The sequence below is a fragment of the Rhineura floridana genome, chromosome 3 (assembly GCF_030035675.1).
Source record: "Rhineura floridana isolate rRhiFlo1 chromosome 3, rRhiFlo1.hap2, whole genome shotgun sequence".
Taxonomy (NCBI): domain Eukaryota; kingdom Metazoa; phylum Chordata; class Lepidosauria; order Squamata; family Rhineuridae; genus Rhineura; species Rhineura floridana.
The window spans coordinates 51,607,505-51,630,683 of NC_084482.1; the positions used below are offsets into that span (position 1 = coordinate 51,607,505).

Consider the following 23,179-nt stretch of genomic DNA (forward strand, 5'->3'; position numbering starts at 1 on the left):
CTAGTCAGAGGCAGCATGCTTCTGAAAACCAGTTGCCGGAAGCCTCAGGAGAGGAGAGTGTCCTTGCACTCAGGTCCTGCTTGCGGGCTTCCCCCAGGCACCTGGTTGGCCACTGTGAGAACAGGATGCTGGACTAGATGGGCCACTGGCCTGATCCAGCAGGCTCTTCTTATGTTATCTTATGTTCTTATATGGAAACTAAGGGCACAATCCAAATCCCCTTTGTACTGGGCTGGGGAATGGCCTTGGGACAGAGACCTGTCCTCTTGTACTCTGATCATTGCGCACATTGATGGTGGCATAAATAAATTAAATTTTAAAAGATGCCATAAGGTACAATTTAGTTATGATCACTGGGGGAGAAGAGCAAACCCGCCCAGATCCTGATAACAGTTGGCCAAACCCTCCCATACAGTGTCAGTGCTTCTTTACTCCATACCTATGACATAGGCTGGAGATATTGTTTGTTTCTCTTTACAACGAAGTTTCCAAATGGCACAGCACAATCCTATACATGTTTATTTAGGAGAAAAGCCTAGTAAGTTCAATGGGGTTTACTCCCAAGTAAGTGGATATAGGACTTCAGCTATGGAGCATGACCTTTTGCATGTTTACCCGCAAGCAAATCCCATTTAATTCAATGGGACTTTCAGGCAAATGCATATAGGAAGGATCGCAGCCTAGCAGTGCACTCTTATCCATGCTTATTTGGAAGTAAGTTCAATTGAGTTCAATAGGGTTTACTCCTTGGCTAATGTACAGGAATGCAGCCTTGCCTGTGGGAGCTTCAGGAGCCAACCTGGCTAGGAAGCAAATACAGAAGAGTGGGGGCCCTGCAGGCTGGAAGGGACAGGCCATTTCCTGTGTCTTTAATAGACTGCAGCCCATTCTTCTCCCTTCTGATCAGTTAGCAAAGGGCTCCTACTCAGGCAGGGAGTGTGTCATTCCACCTAAATAATATCTCACAGGCAGCTCAGCCCTATGAACAGGGCAGGCAGACAGCGAGGTCCCAGCCTATTTCTGTGTAGGCTGTGCAGTACATGATATTAAGGAGGAATTGGGGGCGGGGAGCCTCTGTGGAAATGAAAGATGCTGTGGGCCATTTGAAAGCAGGAGAGACAAAACCCTTGTGTCAGCACTTCGCATTTCACTGGGGGGGGACTGCCCTTGAGACTGAAAAGGGGGTGGATGGGGGGAATTGCCCCATGGCAATGGGAAGAAAAGGCCTTCTGTTTAGTCGCTCAACAAGTGGGGAAGCTTTTGATGTTGGAGAAGATAATTAATGTCACAAATGTCTGCAATGATAATAAATACAGATGGAGAGGTAGACGGCAGACAGTATTTGGAGTCCAGCAACTATAATCCCCCAAGGGTGATCCCAACCCACCCACTAGAGCAACCACTCAAGTCACATTCTTCTTCTGACACCCCCTCATTCCCCTCCCATGGGAACCCCTCCCTCCATCAACATCTTCCGTCTTCCAAACAGAAGATTGCACTCCTGCTTCTTCTTGGCTCCTGCTTCCTATTTCTGATGGCAGCGTACCCAAAGATTTTGCTTTAAAGATGGATACATTCTTAGAAGCTCTTCTCCTCAATTGAGAGAGTCCTCAGTTGAATCACAAAGTATTAGTGTGAATTTGTACAGATGCAGGGAAACTTTGGCCCTCCAGTTGTTGCTGAACAACAACTCTCTTCATCCTTAGCCGTTGGCTATGCTTGCTGGGGCTGATAGGAATTATAATTCAGCAATATCTGGAGGGCCAAAGGTTCTCCCGCCATTGTGGAATTCAGCAGGTACCAAGGTGGGAGCAAAACAAGAATTAGTTGGCCCTGCTTGTCATTGGCTCTGGATTCACCTCCTGTTGGCCTCTCTGCCTTCTGCTGTACCGTCCCAGGGGGCACCAGCCACTGCTGGTATGATGGACCTAGAACTTTTAATCAATTCTGAGTATACTTTGGTAAAACAACCACAAAATGCACCAAATTTCCCCCCAATAAAAATGGAATGTTGCAATCAACATAATTTAAGCACCTTTGTTTATTTTGTTTAATTTATTTTGCTTCTACTGATCATAAAGAGGGCAGAGATCATAAATGGGGCTTGTGGCACATTTGCAAATCAGAGAAACTGTTGTGAGCACCACAAACACACACACTGCAACTAAATGCACACCACCAGTTATTCTGTTGGCTACAGTGGAATGCTTCTTTCAAATCTAATTTTAGTGGGAGGAGGGGCAGGGAAGGGACCATGAAGGGGACCTCTGAGAGCTCATGTATGCCCACAGGTGCTATGTGGCTGACCCCACAGCACTTCCTGACTTCTGGATATCTTGTCAATTATTTATCATCATCATCATTTATTATATTTGTTAGTCGTTTGTTCCCCAAAGGTCTCCAAATGACTTACAACATTGATTAAAACATGCCTCACTATCTCCTGGACCTCTAAGATCCTGCAAGAATTTCCCACAAATGTTGAATCACAGAACGTCTTTAGGGGTAAAAGTGTGCTTTTACAATGAAATAAAGGTTTGATTCTGAAGATGCAGAAGAGTGTTATCCAATACTTCTGTGCTTCCCCAGAGCAATCCTGGAATACATAGCTTTGAAAATACTGCTTCATGCTGTTCTTTTATTTTGCATCCATATAACAACCCTGTGATGCAGTCACTTACCATTTTATAGGTCAAGAATAGATTTGGGGAGTCAATGATTTACTCAAAACCATTTAGCAAAGTTATTTATCCACTAAACCTCCAGAGATGCTTCCACACTAAATATTTGCTCTGGAAATGCCATACCTTGGGACTTATTCTTGAATAGACATGTATAGGATTGGGATTGAGAAGTTCTAGCCTCCATCACCTTTTCTCCATAGAGGAAGATTTAATTCTCCATTTTAGTTTGACTTGTGAATTCTATGCAGCAGAAGAGGAATGGGAAAACATATATAACCCATCTTGTTCACACGTTGCACTTGTATGTGCTGCTTTGCTTTCTGCCTGGAACAAATCACCCTCTTTTTACTCTGTTGGCTTCATTCTAATATACAAGGAAGCTGCCTGTCATTTGGGGGGGGGCTTGAAAATTGCAAGGCCTTGCAGCAGGATCCATTGTCATTGCATCCTCTGCAATGAGGAACAGATCCAACCCTCCCCTGCTTTGTCAACCTGTATAACTCGGTGCAAAGTTTTACTTTTCCATATTGGGATGAATGAAGTAGTGTAGTTGCATTCAGAAGACATTCAGAAGTGCAGGGTCCCTTCATGATAGTCACAGCCACACCCCCTTCCCCCTTTATTGCTGCTGGGTTGAGAATGAGATCCTTGATAATCCCTTTGTCCACAACAACAGACATCCTTAGCAGTCAATCAGCATGAAAGGGAAGAGTGTTAGCTACTGAAAAGAGTCTACTCAGTGGCTAACTCACCTCCTTTCACTCTGATTGGCTCCAATCAGCAGAAAAGGTCAAGGAAGCATGCTAGAAGATTCTTCTCAGTGGCTAACACACTTGCCTTTCATGCTGATTGACTTGTAGGATGTTGGAGACCCTGCTGGGACTCTGCTCCCTAACAAGTAAGGGATCTAAGACCCCCTGAGACCCTGGCCAACTACACCCCTGAATGAATGGCAATCACTCATTTAACGGGACAAAGTAAAGGGATGCTCTCAGAGACAAGGGGGGGAATCTGCTCCCTGCCCTTGGTTGTGACTTCAGTGGCTCCGGCCATTGAGATCCAAGCCAGCCTGCCTGGTATGCACAGCAGTGCTATAGATTTTTTTTTCTTGGTCACACTAGAGCATGATAGAAGGCTTGTTCACACATTGCAGTGAACACAGGTACCAGCTACCTCTACGCATGTAAAAGTAATTGTGTGACAGAGTGTATACTTGCTGATTTGAACAGCTCAACTGTCGTGCACACACGTACACTCATTGATCATTACATGCAAACAACTATACAAGTGTACAGCTCAACAATTTGTTTACACAGGTGCACAGATTGCATACTCATTAAATGTAATGCATAATCACCTCTACTCTGTTGGGATGAAATGATGGGAAGTGGCTTTTATGTAGCTCGAAGGTCTTTTAAAAGGAATGCCTAAGCCTGAGACTTCGGATCTAAAGCAGGAAACAGACTCTCCCCCCACCCCATCCCCAATGACCTTACAAGAAAATAAAGAAAGCCCAAAGTCACTGGAGAGGACAAGGATGACAATAAACTTTTAATTGTCACATGGACACCCTTTAATTGTCTTGCTGGTTTGTTTTGCCTCTAAGTAGCTCCAATGAAGTTCCAATTTAACAGAGCTCCAATGTTAATGGAGATTTTTCCATCTGCAGGCATTTAAAAGCATCATATATGCAAATACAAAATAGACCCTCCCCCCCCCAGGTGTAGCCAGTCAAGTGCTTAAGCTGCTGCCTCTCCAACACTAATCATAGCAATTCAGGCTAGCTAACCACAGCCTGACCGTTGTTCTCTCATCTATTTTTGCTCTGGTCTCCCAGAACAACCCCTCACCAACTTCCCCAATCAGCACAGTTAAACAGTGTTTGCCACCCACAGGCAAGTGAAGAACCATTTTGAAGAGCAAAGAAAAGCCTTCCTGTCTCAAAGCTTCCAATCTACCGTTTCCCAGCAACCTTCCATCCCTCCAAAAAGTTGGTGTGTGTCACCCTCTCTCTGAAGACTTGTGCCTGGATGTGATCCTTTCTCCTATCTCAAACTGTGAGACAGATCTCCCTAGAAGGACACAAGCCACTAATCTTTCCTTTGTGAACAGATCTGAATAGGCTGCCACTTAAGGATCTGGAAGTTGCTTATCTATCTATCTATCTATCTATCTATCTATCTATCTATCTATCTATCTGTCTGTCTGTCTGTCTGTCTGTCTGTCTGTCTGTCTGTCTGTCTGTCTGTCTGTCTGTCTGTCTGTCTGTCTGTCTGTCTGTCTGTCTGTCTGTCTATCTATCTATCTATCTATCTATCTATCTATCTATCTATCTATCTATCTATCTATCTATCCCACCTTTTCTCCAGGGAGCTCAAGATGGCATACATGGTTCTTCCCTTCCTCATTTAATCCCCACAACAACCCTGTGGGGTAGGTTAGGCTGCGAGGCAATGACTGGCCCAAGATCACCCAGTGAACTTCAGGGATGAATAAGGATTTGAACTCTGATCTCTCAGGTCCTACTCCAACACTCTAACCACTATACCACACTGGCTGTTGTTTATATAGCACCACCTATTTATTTATGTAGTTCGTTATTAAATTTATATCCCACCCTTCCTCCCAGAAGGAGCCTTGAACAACAAGCAACAATATGTATGACACTTTAGTGTAAGAGGACAAGCCCCTATTCAAATAGCTGACAGTCTGTAATTGGATGGAGAGGAGAAAACAGAGGGAGTGAAGGCAGGGTAAATGGGAAGAATGTGTTATTTTAGTTACAGATACTTAGGCTTGGTCACTGAGAGCAGGGATGTGGAACCTGTGGCCCTCCAGATGTTGCTGGTCTACATCTCCCATGAAACCTGTCCATTGGCCATACTAGCTGGGACTGACCGATGTCCAACACCACCAGAAGGGCCAAAAACTCCCCACACCTAGTATGGGGACTGAGGGGTTGTACCAAAGGCCTCATGGAAAAGGTAGGTTTTCTCAGGTCTTCTGGAATGCTGTTCGAAGCATAAGGGCCATCAAGGGTGAAAAGGTGAAGTCATTTGAGAGATCAGGAGTGATTTATTATTTCTTTATTTATTAAATTTACATCCCACCCTTCCTCCCAGAAGGAGCCCAGGGCGGCAATCAAAACACTAAAAACACTCTAAAACATCTTAAAAACAGACTTTAAAACATATTAAAACAAAACATATTTTAAAACATCTTTCTTTTTAAAAAAAGCTTTAAAACATCTTAAAAAGCAATTCCAACACAGACACAGACAGGGATAAGGTCTCTGCTTAAAAGTCTTGTTGAAAAACGAAGGTTTGGGTGGTAGAGGGTGATGATGCTGGAGGACTGAAAGACATGGGCAGCAATGTGTTGGGTTATAAGGGCAAAGGGGGCAAGGCTGTGGAAGACTTAGAAGGTAAAGGATAAGGAGCTTCTGCCGGATCTGGGAGCAGACATGAAAATCATATAGGGAATTCAGGTTTTAGCTTTGTGCTTACAGGTTAATTTCCCTCCCCATTCTTATTCCTCCCATGAAATGAAAGGCCGAGAGAGAGATTGTTCTGGAATGGGGTGGGGAATTGTGGGCCAAATGCTTCCGGCTGCAGAAGACTCTTTGGTTTACTCACACAATATGATCTAATACACCCTTAAAAAAACTGATTGTTGCCTCCGGGAGATAGCTTGCCACACCCACAAGTTTGGAAAGTCATGGCAAAATGGCTGCCCCCAGTGTATGTTTGAAATGGGGTGGGGGTAGCCCTCTAGATGTTATTGGACTCCAAGTCCCATCAGCCCCAGCCAGCATGGCCAGTGGTCAGGGATGACAGGAATTGTAGTCTAGCAACATCTGGAAGGATACAGGTTCGCCACCCCATATGTGTATGTGTGTGTTTAAAATGCCATTATTTTACTTTTGGGAACATCCTCATACTATGGGGTGTTCAGCTGACACATGAGCACTGCTCATTGAAAGCATTCTGTAGATGTGCCCTTAGCTTCAAATAAAAAGAGCCCCTGAATTAGTCTGCTGGGACCCTAAACTCAAGAAGGGTGTTGACAAGCTGGAAAGGCTTCAGGGGATCGCTGCAAAGATGATAAAGGGTCTAGATAAAAAGTTCGTATGAGAAAGGTCTGAAGGAACTGGCTTTGCTTAACCTAGAGAAACAAAGATGAAAGGGAAGGGTAGGCAGGTCATTTTTAAATACTGACAAGGCTCTTCGAAAGAAAAAGGGGGAATGTCTGTTGCCAGCATCCACTGTTGGATGGAACATTTTAAAGCAATAGCTTAAGATACATTTAGGATCTTTCTGCGTGTTCAACTTATTGCACAATAAATGCCCCTTTGTTAAGACTGTTTTGCACAGCTGCACAGCAAGTGTGCAGTAAAGCCTGGATTTTTGGCTACTGTACATATTCGATACAGGCGTTTCTAACATCTGCTTGTCACACTCAGAGTTTACATTTTTAGGTGTACATCTTAGGCAGAACTAAGCTATTTCCCAAGCATGTGTCTGCTCGTTTATACAAATGCAGGACTAGAAGGCGCATTTGCCGAGTGGGGGTGAGAAGGGAGCAGCAGGTGGAAAGCTGTGTGCTTAACTCTTCCTGTGCTCACCTGTTCTCTGGTACAAATGGCCATTTCCCCCTGCTGTCAGGACTCTTCTGGCCTCAGAGCCTGGCTGAGAGAGAAAAACAGGACAAATATCACTGGGAGGCATTTACAGGGGAAGATCCAGCAGGGTACAGGACAGGTTAAGCATCCCCTCCTCTTCCCACTCTCAGCAAGCATGGCGTGCTTCATAACATGGGGTTGTACCCTTGAATGTACATCTAAACAGTTGTAAAGTGTGTGAAGAGGCCATACTCCATATAGCTCCCCTCAACTTTACACTTCTCTTAATAATGTATTACATTTCATGAGCACTCAATGCACAACTTTTTTGCGCACAGGAAAATGTGACACTTCCCCCCCAATATACTATTCATTGTTACAGAGTGTTGTGTATGGATTATGGTGGTTACCAGAGTGTCACAGGCACCCCTTAGCAATTTCTTGTAATATAATTAGTATGAGTGGTGCAGGTATATGCACATCCATGCCCATATCATTTATTCTCTGCCAGGATCAGCCCCTGACATCCTTTGGCAGCTGCCATGGCCCCAACATACTGACAAAATCCAGCTGACCACTGCCTTTTACCTTCCTCTACCTCAGGCCTAATTCTAATTTCCCACAATTCCCCCTTAAATAGGGTTGCTCTAGTGGGAAATTTAAATGGTGGCTCTCTGCTACTCAGTGCTTCTGCTGCCATCACAGCTACCAGATCGGCTCACCGGATTGGCTCACCAGAAAAGAAGTGTCCCACCAAACTACACTCTGTCCAAGGACCCCTCCAGACTGGGACCTGGCCCTGCATCTCTTGCACTCTCTCACTGCATCTCCAGCATTGGTGCCTTAGGGTCGTTGTTTTTTTAAAGTGTTTTGTAACAATGACTTTTTTTCTGTTGGAACACTCTCCTTGCCTGCAGTCCTAACATACAGGATGCGAGGGCGGGGAATCCATTACAAAGGCGGTTCTACCACTACATCCAAGGCTCCACTGGCTCTGCAGAAGTTAGGGTTAAGGGAGGATGTTTTGTTCCTCCATCTGTTTCTGTGCTTCTTTATGTTTTTTCATGCATTGAAAGCACTGGGAGGGAAAGGGGAGGGAAACATCTATAAATGCTCCTGACCATGACTGAATATCTCCCCAGTTGGGGGGGGTGTACCTGAGGACTGGAACACCTTATCCTTTGGGGCCCTACTGATGTCAAAGCTCTTATGTCAGTTTGGCCAAAGCATCAGGAACATCCATGGAGGGGGAGAGTGGAGATTCGACATAGTATCATCCTCTCTGACATCAGAGCTCTGCCTCTGATGTTGGAGAGGGATATCCAATGTTCAGTGGCCCCTGGGACACCTTTAGTCAATTTTTAAAAAGAGGTGATTCTTCCACCCCTTTCAATGAGGTGCCTACAGAATGGTATTGTGCTTTGTGGAAAGGAACTTGTGGGATCCCTTGTGTATTAACCTGCTAGTGTACTGAAGTAATCTGGAGATGCTCCCCTCTAAGTGGCCCCATTGCCTGAGGTGAGGCAGTTGGGGGAAGGGGCATAGCTCAGCGGTAGAGCACATGCAGAAGGTCCCAGGTTCAACCCCTGGTATCTCCAGGCAGGGCTGGGAGAGAACTTCTTGCCTGAAAGCCTGGAGAACCCTTGCATATCAGTATAGACCAACAGGTGGGGAACCTCCGGCCTGTGGGCCAAGTTTGACCTGCCAGGGAGTCCAACTTGGCCCGTGAGGCCCCTTTTCCCAAACCATGCCCACATGTCAATCATCTGACATCACAAGTGATGTCGCTGATGAGCAGGGGGTAGGGTTCAATTCTGCCTTGGCTACACATGCCTGTTCCCAGTAGGGTGCGAGCACTCATAACCAAAGCAAGATTTAACACACACACACACACATACACACTCATCAGCCATGCCCCTTCTATGATGAGCTTCCGCCAGGCCTTGAAGACCTGGCTCTTCAGGCAGGCTTTTGGGGTGGGTTAGGTTTTATTATTATTGTTGAGATTTTTAATGTTTTAATGTATTTGTATGTTTTTATTTTGTACGTTGCCCAGAGTGGCTGGACAGCCAGCCAGATGGGCAACTAATAAATTTAATAAATTTAATAAATAAGTGATTCATTGAGTAGACATTGCATACTTGTACATTCAAATAGCTTCTGATAAAGTTTCTCACCAAAGACACCTGAGTAGGGATGCAAGGATCTGTCACTTTTGGTTCTTTCAGCTTCTCATTTTCCAGTCTTGAATTTAGTTCTCCACATTTCAGCAATTTGCTGTTTTGTTAAAAAAAATTCATGAAAATGCATTATTATTATTATTATTCAATTTATTTATATACCACATTTTCAACATATACACATGTGCTCAAAGCGGTTCACACAAACAGTCCAAATGCTGTCTATTAGCATATTTGTGTGAATTTCTCCTAATAAACACATTTGTATGCAGTTTTGACTAATGTACACATTTTGCAAATAATTTCTTGTAATGTTATGCATTTTTGTATGTTGTTTTCACTAATATATTCATTTTTAAGCTCACTTTCCCCATATATACATTTCTGTAAACATTGGTTGGAGAACTGGAGGACAAAATATGGATAAGAGTGAATTTCAAATGATAGCTGTATTTTGGTTCTCAAATTGTTTTGGAAAGTATGAATTTGATAGATTTGCCTTTTAATATTGTTGTCCACACCCCAGTCTCCGAGTGGTGTGAGACTTCCAGGGGTTCCTGTACTTACCCAGAGTTTGGTTTCCTTGGAAATAAGGTCAGCGGAGACGATGGTGTCTTATAGGATATATGGTTTTAATTTACACACATTCCAACCTGAGCTTAATATGGAGAGGGGTTCATAGCATTAACAGTCCATCAGATCTTGCTCCCCATTGCTCATAGCTTTGGGGGTACAGAGAGCAAGCAAGCCTCCCTGTCTGTCTCCAGTTCCCAGCTTTTCCTCAGCCTAGAATAAAAAACACACAAGCCTCTCCTTGGCTCCTGGATGAGGGAAGGAGGGCTCCTCACCTTAAAGAATTCCAATAGCTCCCTTTCGATATGCCAATTGACTGTTCAATAAGTCCATTAACTCATAGGCTATCTTAACAAAGGAAACTAGCCTGACCAGTAGAGCAGGTTTCTTGCTTGCATATCCCAACTTAAAATACGAGATTACAGGCTTGAAGGGGACACAAAGAAATCATCTATCTCATCCCTCAATCCCATTATAATATGAACTGAATTGAATTTCTACCCCATCCCTACACCTGAGTTTGCTTAGCGGTCATGGAATAAGAGGTCAGATCCTCTATAGATCAGTAATTAGTTAAGGAGCAGGAAGCAGAGAGAAAGAATCAATGGACTGTTCTCACAATGGAGAGATGTAATAAGTGGGGTCCCCCAAAGATCTGTATTGGGGGCCAGTGCTTTTTAATTTGTCCATAAGTTATCTGGAGTTATTTTGTTTGTTTGTCTGCTTCATTTAACCTACCCTTTATCAAACAAGTGATCCCATGGTAGGGTGCCTCAAATATAAAATCAAACTAACAATGCAAACATTCCAGTAAAAACATTAAAAGACAGTATAAAATCAATCAGCGTAACAACCAGTTCTCTTTTCTACAAAAGCCAGTGGCCTAACACAAGAACCCACCTTATTAAAAGCCTGGTTATAGACCTAAGTTTTTAGGTGGTGCTGAAAAGCCAACCAAAGTTGGTGCCAGCCAGATTTCAAGAAGGAGGGCATTCCAAAGACAGAGAGCCACTAGTGAGAAGGCCCTTTCATGAACTGTAGAAGTAAGAACGTTACTCAGCAATGGACTAAGAAGTAGGGCATCCCCTGCAGATCTTAACAGAGCTAGGAGTGAGCAGTGAGGTTGCTGGGTTTGCTGATGACACCAAATTATTCAGGGTGGTAAAAAGAAAAAAGGATCATGAGGAGCTTCACAAGGAACTCTCCAGGCTGGGTGAATGGACATTAAAATGCCAAACGTGGTTCAATGTAAGCAAATGTAAAATGATACACATAGGGGGAGGGATTCTCCCTTCACATATATACCCCAGGAAAGTGTTATTGGGGTTGTGGTAGATGAAAATGTTAAATGAGTGTCACGCAGCTATGAAAAATGTGTTTCCATGTTAGGGGTCATTAAGAAAGGAACTTAAAATTAAAACGCCAATATCATAATGCCATTGTATAAATCTATGGTGAGAGCACACTTGGAAAATTTGTATAGTTCTATTTGCCTCACTTCAAAAAGGGTTTTACAGAGCTGGAAAAGATTCAGAAAAGGACAACCCAAATGATCAAGGGGTTGGACCAATTACCCTATTATTAAAGGTTACAAAGTTTCAAGCTTTTTAGTTTAGAAGAAAGGAGAGTAAGGGAGGGACATTATGGAAGTGCATAAAATTATGCATGGTGTGGAGACGGTGAACAGAAAGCTGATTTTCTACCTCTCTCATAATGCTAGAACTTAGGGTCATCCAAAGAAGATGAATGTCAGGAGATTCAGCACAAACAAACAAAAATATTTCTTCTCACCATTGTTAAACTATGGAATTTGCTTAACTGCGGAAGATGTAGTGAGGGCCACTAACCTGGAAGACTTTAAAAGGGGATTACACAAATTAGTAGAGTGCAAAGCTATCAATGCTTCTAGTTATCATGGCTATTTTGCCTCTAATATCAGAGGCACAATGCTAGGCATATCAGTTGGTGGGGATCACAAGTGTGCTGTGCTCATGGGCTGCTGTGCTCATGTAGGTATCCGGTTGGCCACTGTAGAACCAGAATGTTGGATGACATGGGCCTTGGGTCTGATCTAGGAGGGTTCTTTTTATGGTCCTAAGAGCTTCAAACACACACACCACACACACCATTTCTAAATATTAAAAAAAAATCTTAAAACAGACAAGGCAGACAGCAGAATAATTTTCTTTAGCATATTTGAAGGAAGAATATATGTTGAGGATGCTTTAGGAACCTTTGCATGTGTTTTTAAAAATCAGAATGGTGTGTGTGTGTGTGTGTGTGTGTGTATGTATAGATACACCATGTGGCACACGCAATTCCAATGAATTGGCTGAAGAAGATCCATTTCCTCAGAAAGACAGTGAATTTTAGTGGCATAATATCTCTAGCTGATTTAGTATCATGCAAGCATTCATGTAAAAACATGCAGCTTTGGAATATTAAATGCATATCTCAATTATAAGATACCAGTGGAAAGTGCCTGGTGTTGCCCAGGAATTCTTACAAACCAAAAAATACTGAGATTTCTGAATGGATCCCCCCCCATTTTTTAATGTATTTTCTAGGGCTGTGTATAGGGCTCCTGATCTGATCCAGGGCTACCTTGACCCAGATCCACCCCAAATTGATTCAGGTGCCAGCCCTAATGTTTCATTAAAGTTTGAAACCCTAAACAAACTTGCACTTGGGAGGGGGATGCAAGAAGAAGGAAACACTGCATCTCCTCCCCACCACCACCACACTGCAGAGAGCAGGACTGGACCTTCTGCTCACCAGTTAGTGAGCGGAGGGTTCATTCCTGCTGGGTGCTGCTTTGGCAGCACATTTCTTCTCAGGAACCCACTGATGAAACAGACACCTACAGCCAGCAGGATTGCACTTTCCTCTCACCAGCTCATGAGCAGAGAGTGCAGTCCTGCTCAGTTTGGTTGCACACGTGTTCCTCTGTTGGGAACAGGCATGCACAGCAAAAGCACAGTGCAGGACTGTTTGAAAGCCCTCTTGCAAACAATTCTGGGCTGCTCTTTACAGAAATTGTCTGCCTCTCCTTCTTCCCCACCAGCCCCTGCCCCTTAACAGCCCTGGATCTCCCCAGGTATGCCAGCTTGACCAGGGCAATTTGGGTCTGTCTCAATGCCATTTGATCAACGCTCCATTCTGCCCAAATCGATCCAGTTCAGGATTCAGCCAAGTCTAATGCACAACCCTAGTATTTTCATTCTAATGCTGCTGGGTAAACTATACTATACAATTCTGCCAAATTTGATTAAAATCAGTGCAGTTTGCAGGGCCAGCACCAGGCTGCCATTGGCTGGGTTGTCCTGATGCTCCCCAATCCCCCTGTCCAAAGCAGCTAGCTCGGGCTTAAATAGGCCCGGCAGCTCCACTTCTTGTGTCACCTCATCTGCCTTTATCTAAAGTAGCGGCAGGGGCATCAAACCCACTCCCATCGTGGGTGATGGCAGGCATGCATGTACTAGCACACTGATGTGGCAACACTGGAGGTGGAGCTGCCGGACCTATTTAAGCCTGCACCACCTGCTTTGGGGAGGGGTTGCCTAGGAGGATGGAGCTCCCACACTGCAATCTGTGACAGCGTTAGCCTGGATACAAATCATGCCCTGCAACCCAATGCTGCTGTAGCTCACAAAATGGAGGCTCCACCCTCCCAGCCTAAGTTGGGGCCCTCAGGCCGTGCCTGACTTGGGTACCTACTAGTGCCAGGCATGGCAGTTTGGAATGTTTCAGTCCATCATCTTGATTCAAAAATGGTGTCCAACAGTTTCCAAATATAGAGCCAAACCCACTCCTCAATCTCAGGAATACATCATGCCAAATTGGGCAATGGTTTTTCAGAGATGTCCAAACCAGTGCAATTTGGAATGGTTCAATCCACCATATAGATTCAACATGGCATCCGACAGTATCTAAAAGTAGACAAAAACTGGCTCCTCCATCTCAGGAACTATTGTGCCAAAGTTGTCCAAATGCATAGAGAATAGACTGACAGGCACAGAAAAGCAGTGTTCCAAAATATATAGTAGCTCTATCTTAGGATAGGGTGTTTGCTTGTTTACTTAGTGACTTAAAGTATTTCTGTGTCACCCCTTAACAGGAGTTCTTTGAGTAGCATTTTCAAAAAAATTATTAAAATACTATGAAAGTACTTTTGTAAAAATTACATTGGAGAATACCATAAGAACGATTTTTTAAAATGCAAAATAAAAATACAGTGCAGCAGAAATTAAATAAAATTAAATACAAACAGGTCTTACAACTTTAAAATGCCAAAACTTCAACCTTTGTTGTGATTCTGTTCCATTCGGTTATTTACCGTTTCTATGAAATTCACCAAAACATTCCCCGGGGCGGGTGGATTAGCAAATTAATGTCAACTTGAGCCCATGTTACGCAATAAACCCTCTTCCTCAATGCTCAACACAGAGTGGTGTTTGGAAAGGGCATCTCCAGGTAGGGCTGGAAAACATTCCCTGTCTGAAAGCCTGGAGAGCCCGTCAGTTTCGACAGTACTGAGCTAGATGGGCTGTTGGTCTGACTCAGTATAAGGCAGCTTCCTGTGTCCTATGTATTCTCTCTTCCCAGCCTGATTCTGTGAGAAATCCTGCCCTTTTCCTTACTCCCATAGGGCAAAAACCCAGGGCAAAACCAGAGTGACCAAAGGAGGACTGAGCTCCTGTACTTTTAATAGATACGCAGCCTAGGGGATTTCAGTGGCTGCAGCTTTTCTCACCCCTACACATCAAGCTGTCTCTGCCAAGTATCTCTCTTCCACACAACTGTTCAAGGTACAAGGGCCAGCACTGCTGCATCCTCCTGCATCTGGTCTGGGCACCCTAGGCAAATGCCACTTCTGGCTGATGAGTCAGTCAGTCCATCCTAAGCCAATGTTGACTGACAAAAATATTCCTCATCATCAGACTGGGTAATTTCCTGAGACTTATTAAAAGATAAGGATGTTGAATCTGCCCCACTCCTTGTGATGTGTTTGCCATTTATGCTCATGCCACAAAGTACAATGATGCAGCTGTGCTCCTTTACAGAACATGGTTTTACGAGCGCAGTCTCAAGCAGATGTGAAGGGTAGCATGTGATACAAAGCAATGGGAATTCAGACAAACAGCCCTGCCTCAAGGAGTTCAGGATCAGTTTTCAAAAACATTCTCATTTCAAAGTGTGCCTCTCAGGAAACAAGGAAGGGCTCTTTTTCCCCCTTGATTAATTTTACATTGTTTATATCTAATTATTCCCAGGAGAATGTTGGTGAATAGATGGTACATGTCTAACTGTGGTCAGGTCTACCTACATTGCACGTTTAAAACAGCATGAAACTGACTGAACTGTCATGGCTTCTTGGGGACCGTAGTGTCAGGAGAATGCAGAGAATTCCTTCTTGAGAGGGTCTCTTGCATTTTCACATTGAACTAGAGTTCCCAGGATTCATTGGTTGGGTGCTGTGGCAGCCTGGTTTACATTTTGTAGTGCAGAAACAGCCTTCCCTTGAGGGTGGCATCCCTACTGCTGCCACTCATCCAAAAGACCTTTGCCTACAGTCAGGCTCACTGAGGTGAATGGAGGATAAAGCCCCCTGGATAAAGCGGTTGTGTTCTGGTCCTGCTTGTGGGCTTCCCAGATGCATCCGGCTGGCCACAGTGAGAACAGGATGCTGGACTAGATGGGCCATTGTCCTGATTCAGCAGGGCTCGTCTTACATTTTTATTTGTCTAACGTGATTCCTATTCCTGTTCCTAAAAATGACCAAGCAGACTGTAGCATGGAGATAAGGAGGGGGAAAAGAGATGAGATGGAAGGATGCCTTCCCTCCTACAGATGGAGCGAAGGCCCTATTCTCATAATAAGGAGAGTTACACACACACACACACACAATCTCATGCTGTTGAAAGCGCTACTCCACCTGCTCTACACTGAGTGTATGCTGTACTTGCTTATCTAGCAATAGCCTACACGCCACTGATTTAAAAGTCAAGAAGGCAATTTGCATTAAAAACACACCAGAAAAACATAACCAACGGTACAATATCCACAGTTCAAAATGTTGCACAGCAGCTTGTGCGCTGCAGAGAGCCTTAAGATCAGTAGCGGCATGTGTGGTGGTGCACAGCTGCAGAGTCCTTCCTCCAAAAACTGGTGTTGCTGCTCAGATGGGGCAATGGTGAGGTCAGACTTATGCAGGTGCAGAAGCACTGGATTGGTGGCAGTGCTTCCAGTGATGCACTGACACAGCCACGATCAGTGTTGCCCCAACCCAGACCTGTCTAGGTAAGCAACAGTGAGCACCACACACACTGCTACTGCTTACCATTGGATCCAGGCACAGTCATCATTAGAGCAAAGGCACTGGAATCAATGGGTCGTCATGATTAACTTGTCCCATTGATTTCCGTGGATTTACGCTGAATATGACTAATTCTGGATCCAATGCAGTGTGTTCATGGCATGCATGCATTTACCTACATGTACGCTAGACTCTCAGGCAAAAAGTAGATGGGAGTGTATTGGTAGATCACCAGGTGTTTGTAGCAGATCACTAAGGATTTCTGATTCCCAGTTGTTTAATAATAGCAACAACTTCACACACACACACACACACACACACACACACGCACACACTGAGGCTGATGAAATGAGAAAAGCTTGTAGAGAATTCAGGAATGGATTTTCTGTTAATGAGCTCAATTCTGGTGCTGAAAACAAATTCCTGAGCTGAGATACACATATAATGAAGGACATATATTTGCCCCTTTCCCTAGGCCACTATTTTGCACTTGGCTCCAGTTGGTGGACCGCAGGGTTCTAGGAAAAAGTAGATCCCACAAGCGTCAAGTCTGCTTATTGCACTGAAGATAAGAAGATAAGTCTTCCATCCATTCAGTGATAGAGCACCTGCTTTGCATGCAGAAGGTCCCAGGTTCAATTTCCAGCGGCTCCAGGTAGGACTGGGAAAGACTCCCTGTCTGAAATCCTGGACAGCAACTGCCAGTCATTGTAGACCATATTGAGCTAAATGGGCCAATGGTCTGACTCATTATAAGGCAGCTTACTATGATCCCAACTTCTAGAGACTCTGGGGAGGAAACTGAATCTGAAGAACAGCCACATTAGTGACTCACAGTAAAAAAATGTTAATACAACATCCACAAAAGACCAAAAACAGGGACAGTGATTCACCAGGTAGTGTTAGAAGACATGAAAAGAGCCTGTACTGAGTCATATCACCAATGATGATGGGCAAGGGTGTAGTTGTCCATGGTCACAGTGGGTTACAGACCCCTTCCTTTTTGGGGATCAGGGTCCCACACAGATTCCTCTGTATGAGCCAATCAACGTAAAAGGGGAGAGTGTCAGCCACTGAGAAGAGTCCTTGCCCTTTCATGCTGATTAGAGCCAATCAGAGTGAATGGAGGTGAGTCAGCCACTGCAAAGATTCTTCTCAGGAGTTAACACATAGCCTTCCCTTTCATGCTGATTGGCTGTTAGGGATGTAGTGGAATGTAGACTCGAGGTGCTACAGAGAGCAAGAGAGATGAGAGAAAGTGGGAAATGGGTGTGGCTGTAAGGGATCATGGTGTGAAGGGACCCTGCACTTCTGATTTACCCCTACACTGCTGCTGCTGGGTTCAACAAGGCTCCTACTCTTGGAAGTATGTTGACTGCCAGTATTTTGAAATAGATCCTCAGGGAATCAGGGAGCTGTGAAAGTTTCTGCAATGGGCCTAGGACAACCCAACATGAGAGAGAGAGAAATCTCAGAGCCTGTCTATATAAAGACATTTTCCACTGAGCTTCAAACTTTTTGAAAGTACAAAGCTGATATATTAAAAATAAAACATATACTTTTAAAAAAATCTTGGAATGCAAAACATTTATTTATTTATGTATTTCTCTCCTGCCATATCATAAAATATCAGGATGGTGTACAACATTAAAACATAAAACACCATTAAAAACCATACAGATAACCATTAAAGTGACTGGCTAATCAAACAATAAAAAATTAAACAGCTACAAAAGTCTGTCAACATAATACAAAGATTAACAAATGATGATGCATTATACTTACAATCAGTTTTTCATCTGTTCAAGCCAGCTGCCTCACTCACATTCCTGTGAATAATTTTGTGTTATCTTCTACTTATGTAGATGTACGTCACTGCAATCCAAGACATGTCTACTCAGAAGTAAGCGCCATTGAGTTCAATAGCACTTACATTCAGGAAACTGAGTATAGAATTTCAGCCTGAGTAATTTAGCATTCTCCACAGAGCAAGCAGTATCTCACAGAGAATGCCCTTCTTTGTTCCAGAATTTCAGCATCATTATTTGCCCATCACTTCCTTTTGCCTTGTTCACACATAGCATGAAACATGGCTTATTAAACCATGGTTTAGTATTACATGTGAACATAGCCCAGCAGCTTAACTATAGTTAAAGACTGCGGGTTGACAAAGGTTTGTTGTTTGTTCGTAAAACTTAGTTAACATTAACTGTAAGAACATAAGAGCCTGCTACATCAGGCCAATTGCCTATCTAGTCCAGCATCCTGTTCCCACAGTGGCACATAGGAAACCTACAAACAGGATGTGAGTTCAAAGAGCACTCTCCCTTCCTGCAGTTTCCAGCAACTGGTATTTGGAAGCATACTGCCTCTGGCTATAGAGGCACAGCATAGCCATCATAGCTAGCAGTCATGGATAGCCTTTTCCTCCGTTAACTTGTCTATTCCTCTTTTAAATCCATCCAAGTTGGTGGCCATCACTGCTTCTTGTGAGAGCAAATTCCATAGTTTAACTATGTGCTGGGTGAAGAAGTACTTTCTTTTGTCTGTCCTAAATCTTCCAACATTCAGCTTCATTGGATGTCCACAAGTTCTGGTGTTATGAGAGAGGGAGAAAAACTTTTCTCTATCTACTTTCTCCATGCCATGTATAATTTTATAAACTTCTATCATGTCATCTCTTACTTGCCACCACTCACTATATTCTCAGAGGCATGTTACCAAATTCTTCCAAGCTACACAGGAAGTGGATTGGTCTGTGAAAGACCAACCCAAATTGTGTTTGCATTTTGACAAATTTGTAGGGCAGTCCAATATCTCAGAGAGGAGTTCAGGTCTCCTGCTCCCCTGGTGCATTCACTATAGCTGCCCAATTTCCCTGCTTTTTAACGTTTGATAGAAATATCTGTGGGCTATAGTTACATTCTTAAACCACAAAGTTTTTTGCCTATTAGTGAATTTCTTTGCTTTTTAATCTGGGAGGTAAGAAATGGGATCCTGTGCAAGTTTGCTGAGAATGGATTTATCATTTGCATGCTTATTGAGTTCAGTGGGATTTACGCTTCTGAAATCATGCTTAGGGTAGGTGAAACTGACCACAGGTGATGGGGAGGGGGGAAGAGGAGGGAGGGAAGGAAAGGCGGAGGGGAGGAAGGGGATAGGAGCTGGAAGGAGGGGGAGGGAGAAGAAGGAGAGGTTTGATCATTTGCATGTTTATTGAGTTCAGTGGGATTTACTCCCATGCAAACATGCTTAGGATAGGTAAAACTGACAGGGGGAGGGAGGGACAGCTGGAGTGGGCAGGGAAGGGGGAAGAAGGAGGAGGGGAGGGGAGGAGAAAGGGAGAGGAGAGGGAAAGGAGGGGAAAGCCAGGTCTGATCATTTGGATGCTTATTGAGTTCAATGGGATTTACTCCTATGTAATCATGGTTGGGATAGGTAAAACTGACCATGGGGGAGGAGCAGAGGGAGGGGAGAGGAGAAGGAGAAAGGGAGGGGATAGAGGAATGGAAGGAGGGGGAGGGGCTTGTAGGGGGAGGGGCAAAGGAAGGGGCAGGGGAGGGCAGGTTTGATCATTTGCATGCTTGTTGAGTTCAGCTATATTTACTCCCGTACAATCATGCTTAAGATAGGTAAAACTGACCATGGGGAGGAGGGGGAAGGGGAAGGAGGGATTGTAGGGGGAGGGGGAGGGGAGGAGATAAGAGGGAGGAGAAAGGAGCATGGGTTTGATCAGTTGCATACTTTGTGAGTTTAATGGGTTTTATTTCTGTGCAATCATGTTTGAAAATGGAAATGGACTGCCTTCAAGTCGATCCCGATTTATGGCAACCCTGTGAATAGGGTTTTCATAGTAAACGGTATTCAGAGGTGGTTTTACCATTGCCTTCCTCCAAGGCTGAGAGGCAGTGACTGGCCCAAGGTCATCCAGGGAGCTTCATGTCTGTGTGGGGATTTGAACCCTGGTCTCCCAGGTTATAGTCCAACACTGACCTGGGAGAGGGACAGGGAGGGGAGGAGGAGGGGTATGGGGAGGAGATTGGGTAGGCGCACTGGGCAGAGGGGCAGCCCCTTTCCTTTCCAAAAGGAGAATATTCTGAACAGTTTCATTGCTTTTCAGTGTTTCCCCCACCTTTTTATTCTACAGCAGGCACATGTAGCCTCCCAACCAAATTTAAACCAAAGCTGTCCCTGGCCACATCCACACCAGGCCTTTATTTCACTTTGGACAGTCATGGCTTCTCTCAAAGAATCCTGGGAAGTGTAGTTAGTGAAGGGTGCTGAGAGTTGCTAGGAGATGCCTTGTTCCCCTCACAGAGCTTCAATCAGAGTGGATGACTGTTAAACCACTCTGGCCACTGGAGCTCTCTCAGGGGAATAGGCAGGGCCGGTTCTAAAGGGCGGTCAGGTGGGGCACTGGCCCGACGGCCCCTGGAGCTACAGGGGGCCCCTCAGCCGCCCCTCTGCTCCCCTTCCGCAATCCGCGCCCCCCACCTACCTGTCTGTTGTCTTTTACCATTACCATTAACAAAGATGGTGGCCACGGTTTCCCTAAGGTACTGAAGCCCCTGCCGCCATCTTAGTTGATGGCAGAGATCTGCACGTGTAGCATGCACGCGTGCCATCAACAAAGATGGCGGCGGAGGCGTCATCCCCTTAGGGAAACTGCGGCCGCCATCTTCGTTAAGAGCAATGGTAAAAGACAGCAGACAGGTAGGTGGGGGGCTGTGCATGTGTGTTCTCATGCATTCCTGGAGCCAGCCCTGGGAATAGGAGACTCCTCTCAGCCCTCTTCACAAACTACACTTCCCAGGATTCTCTGAGGGAAGCCATGACTGTCTCAAGTGAAATCAAAGCCTGGTATGGGTGTGGCCCCCTGATTAGCCAAGCCAATCAGCTGTGAGTCTGGCTTTTAGAACACTGACTGTTGGTTCTTATCATTCACTTCAAGCCAAAATTTCTTAATTAAAAATCAGCCAAGCATTTTTTTTTTAACTTTTAAGCTGCAGAAGATGAAGGTCAGAGTATGGGGCAGGTCAATAACAGGATTACAGGTACTCTGTGAACATGGCTGATTTTTAATGAATTTCAACAGACTATGAGAACTCTGACAGAAAAAAGCCCAAAAGGGGTCTGGGTTTTTTTCCCCCTCTCTTTAAACTTTGAACTCTCGATTCTTTCTGACTGTTTTGTTTATTGCCATGAAAATTGAAAGGGTTGTTAAGCAAGCGTTTCTGAGTTCAGGACTATAAGTTTTGTAAGGTTTTGTTTTGAAATGAGCTTATGGGAAGCATCAGAATGGCATGGGGGTATTTTCAATTTAACATTGTGGAGTGTGAAAATTCCACGCTGACTATCATATACAGCCACTCTTGTGGCTGTACAATCCTTATTGACACTCTCAATGAAGTCTAATAGGTTAGTGAGGCAGGCCTTACCTTTGCAGAACCCATGTTGGTTATGCTTCAGCAAGGCTTGCTCTTCTATGTGCTTGGCTATTTTAACAATACCTTCTACCAGTTTTCCCAGGACAGACATTAAGTCTGTAATTTCCAGGATCCTTCTGGGTCCTTTTTCAAAGATTGGTGTTACATTGGCTACCTGTCCTAGCTCCCAAACAGAGAAGAAAACTGGGACTTGAAGTCAGCATCAGGCATTCTAGGCATGATTCAGGTTACAGAGTACGAACAGACTAGGCATATCTCAGAAGCAGGCTAGGCATCTTTCAGGATACAAACTAAGCAAAATGGAAGCAACAGCAGACTACATTTCCAAGGTACAAACTAGGAATGTGGAGGAAATGGCAGACTGTTGTTGCAATACCTTAATCGTCCACCCATCCTAAATATTGGAGAGGTGGGTGAGCACTAGGGATGAGAAAGAATTGGGCTGAATTCGGATTTAGCACTGGATTTTTCAGTGGTCCACATATTCTCCATCTTTGCAGAGTGATCCTCTTTGCTTCGAACTTCAGTGGCTTTCCCTCTGTTTTCCCCCCTCTAATATTCCCTCAGATATATTGTTCTTGTCGGAGTTTGGAAAAGTTACTTTTTTGAACTACAACTTCCATCAGCCTAATCCAGTGGCCATACTGGCTGGGGCTGATGGGAGTTATAGTTTTAAAAAGTAACTTTTCCAAGCTCTGGTTCTTGTACTGTTTTTACTCGCAGCACAGTACAGTACAGCACAGTACAGTGCAGCATTACAATGCTCTTTCTTTCTTTCTTTCTTTCTTTCTTTCTTTCTTTCTTTCTTTCTTTCTTTCTTTCTTTCTTTCGTTGCTACCCCATCACTTCAATAATCCAAACTTCAAATAAGAGGAAAAAAGCCAAGTCTCAACCATGTTGATTTTTGGAGGAACTGGGGGGGGACACTGAAAACTGCTTTCCTCTTCAGCCAGTCTCTGTTTGCTTGCTAATGTGAAAACTGACCAGCCTCAGTCACAGCAGAGAAGGAGGCAGTGGCAAAACTGCTTTCCTTTCCCTTAGAAATATTTTCTTTCAAATTATCAGTATTTTCTTTCAGATTATCAGTATTTTCTTTCAGATTATCAAAATTTCTTTCAAAATACTGGCATTTGCTTTCATTTATTAATATCTCCTTTCAAAATATCAATATTTTGAGAGGAAATATCAATATTTTGAGAGAAAAAATCAATATTTTGAGAGAAAAATCTATTAATATCAATATTTTTGGAAGAAAATATTAATATTAAAATCAATGTTTTTGGAGAGGGGAAAATTGGATTGGTAAAAGCAGCAGAAAGTGGACAAAGAAAGTACTCAAATTGATACTGCCTGTTAGG

General features: G+C 44.0%; 1 long non-coding RNA gene across 1 annotated transcript; it reads right to left on the bottom strand.

The window, feature by feature from the left end:
- Positions 1 to 7,287: 7,287 nt before the first annotated feature.
- LOC133382121 (uncharacterized) lies at positions 7,288 to 18,518 on the bottom strand. The gene is made up of 3 exons (XR_009761800.1): positions 18,160 to 18,518; positions 9,483 to 9,582; positions 7,288 to 7,372 (listed from the first exon to the last, which is right to left on the bottom strand). It is a non-coding gene; the product is annotated as an uncharacterized LOC133382121 (long non-coding RNA).
- Between the last annotated feature and the right edge of the window lie 4,661 nt (positions 18,519 to 23,179).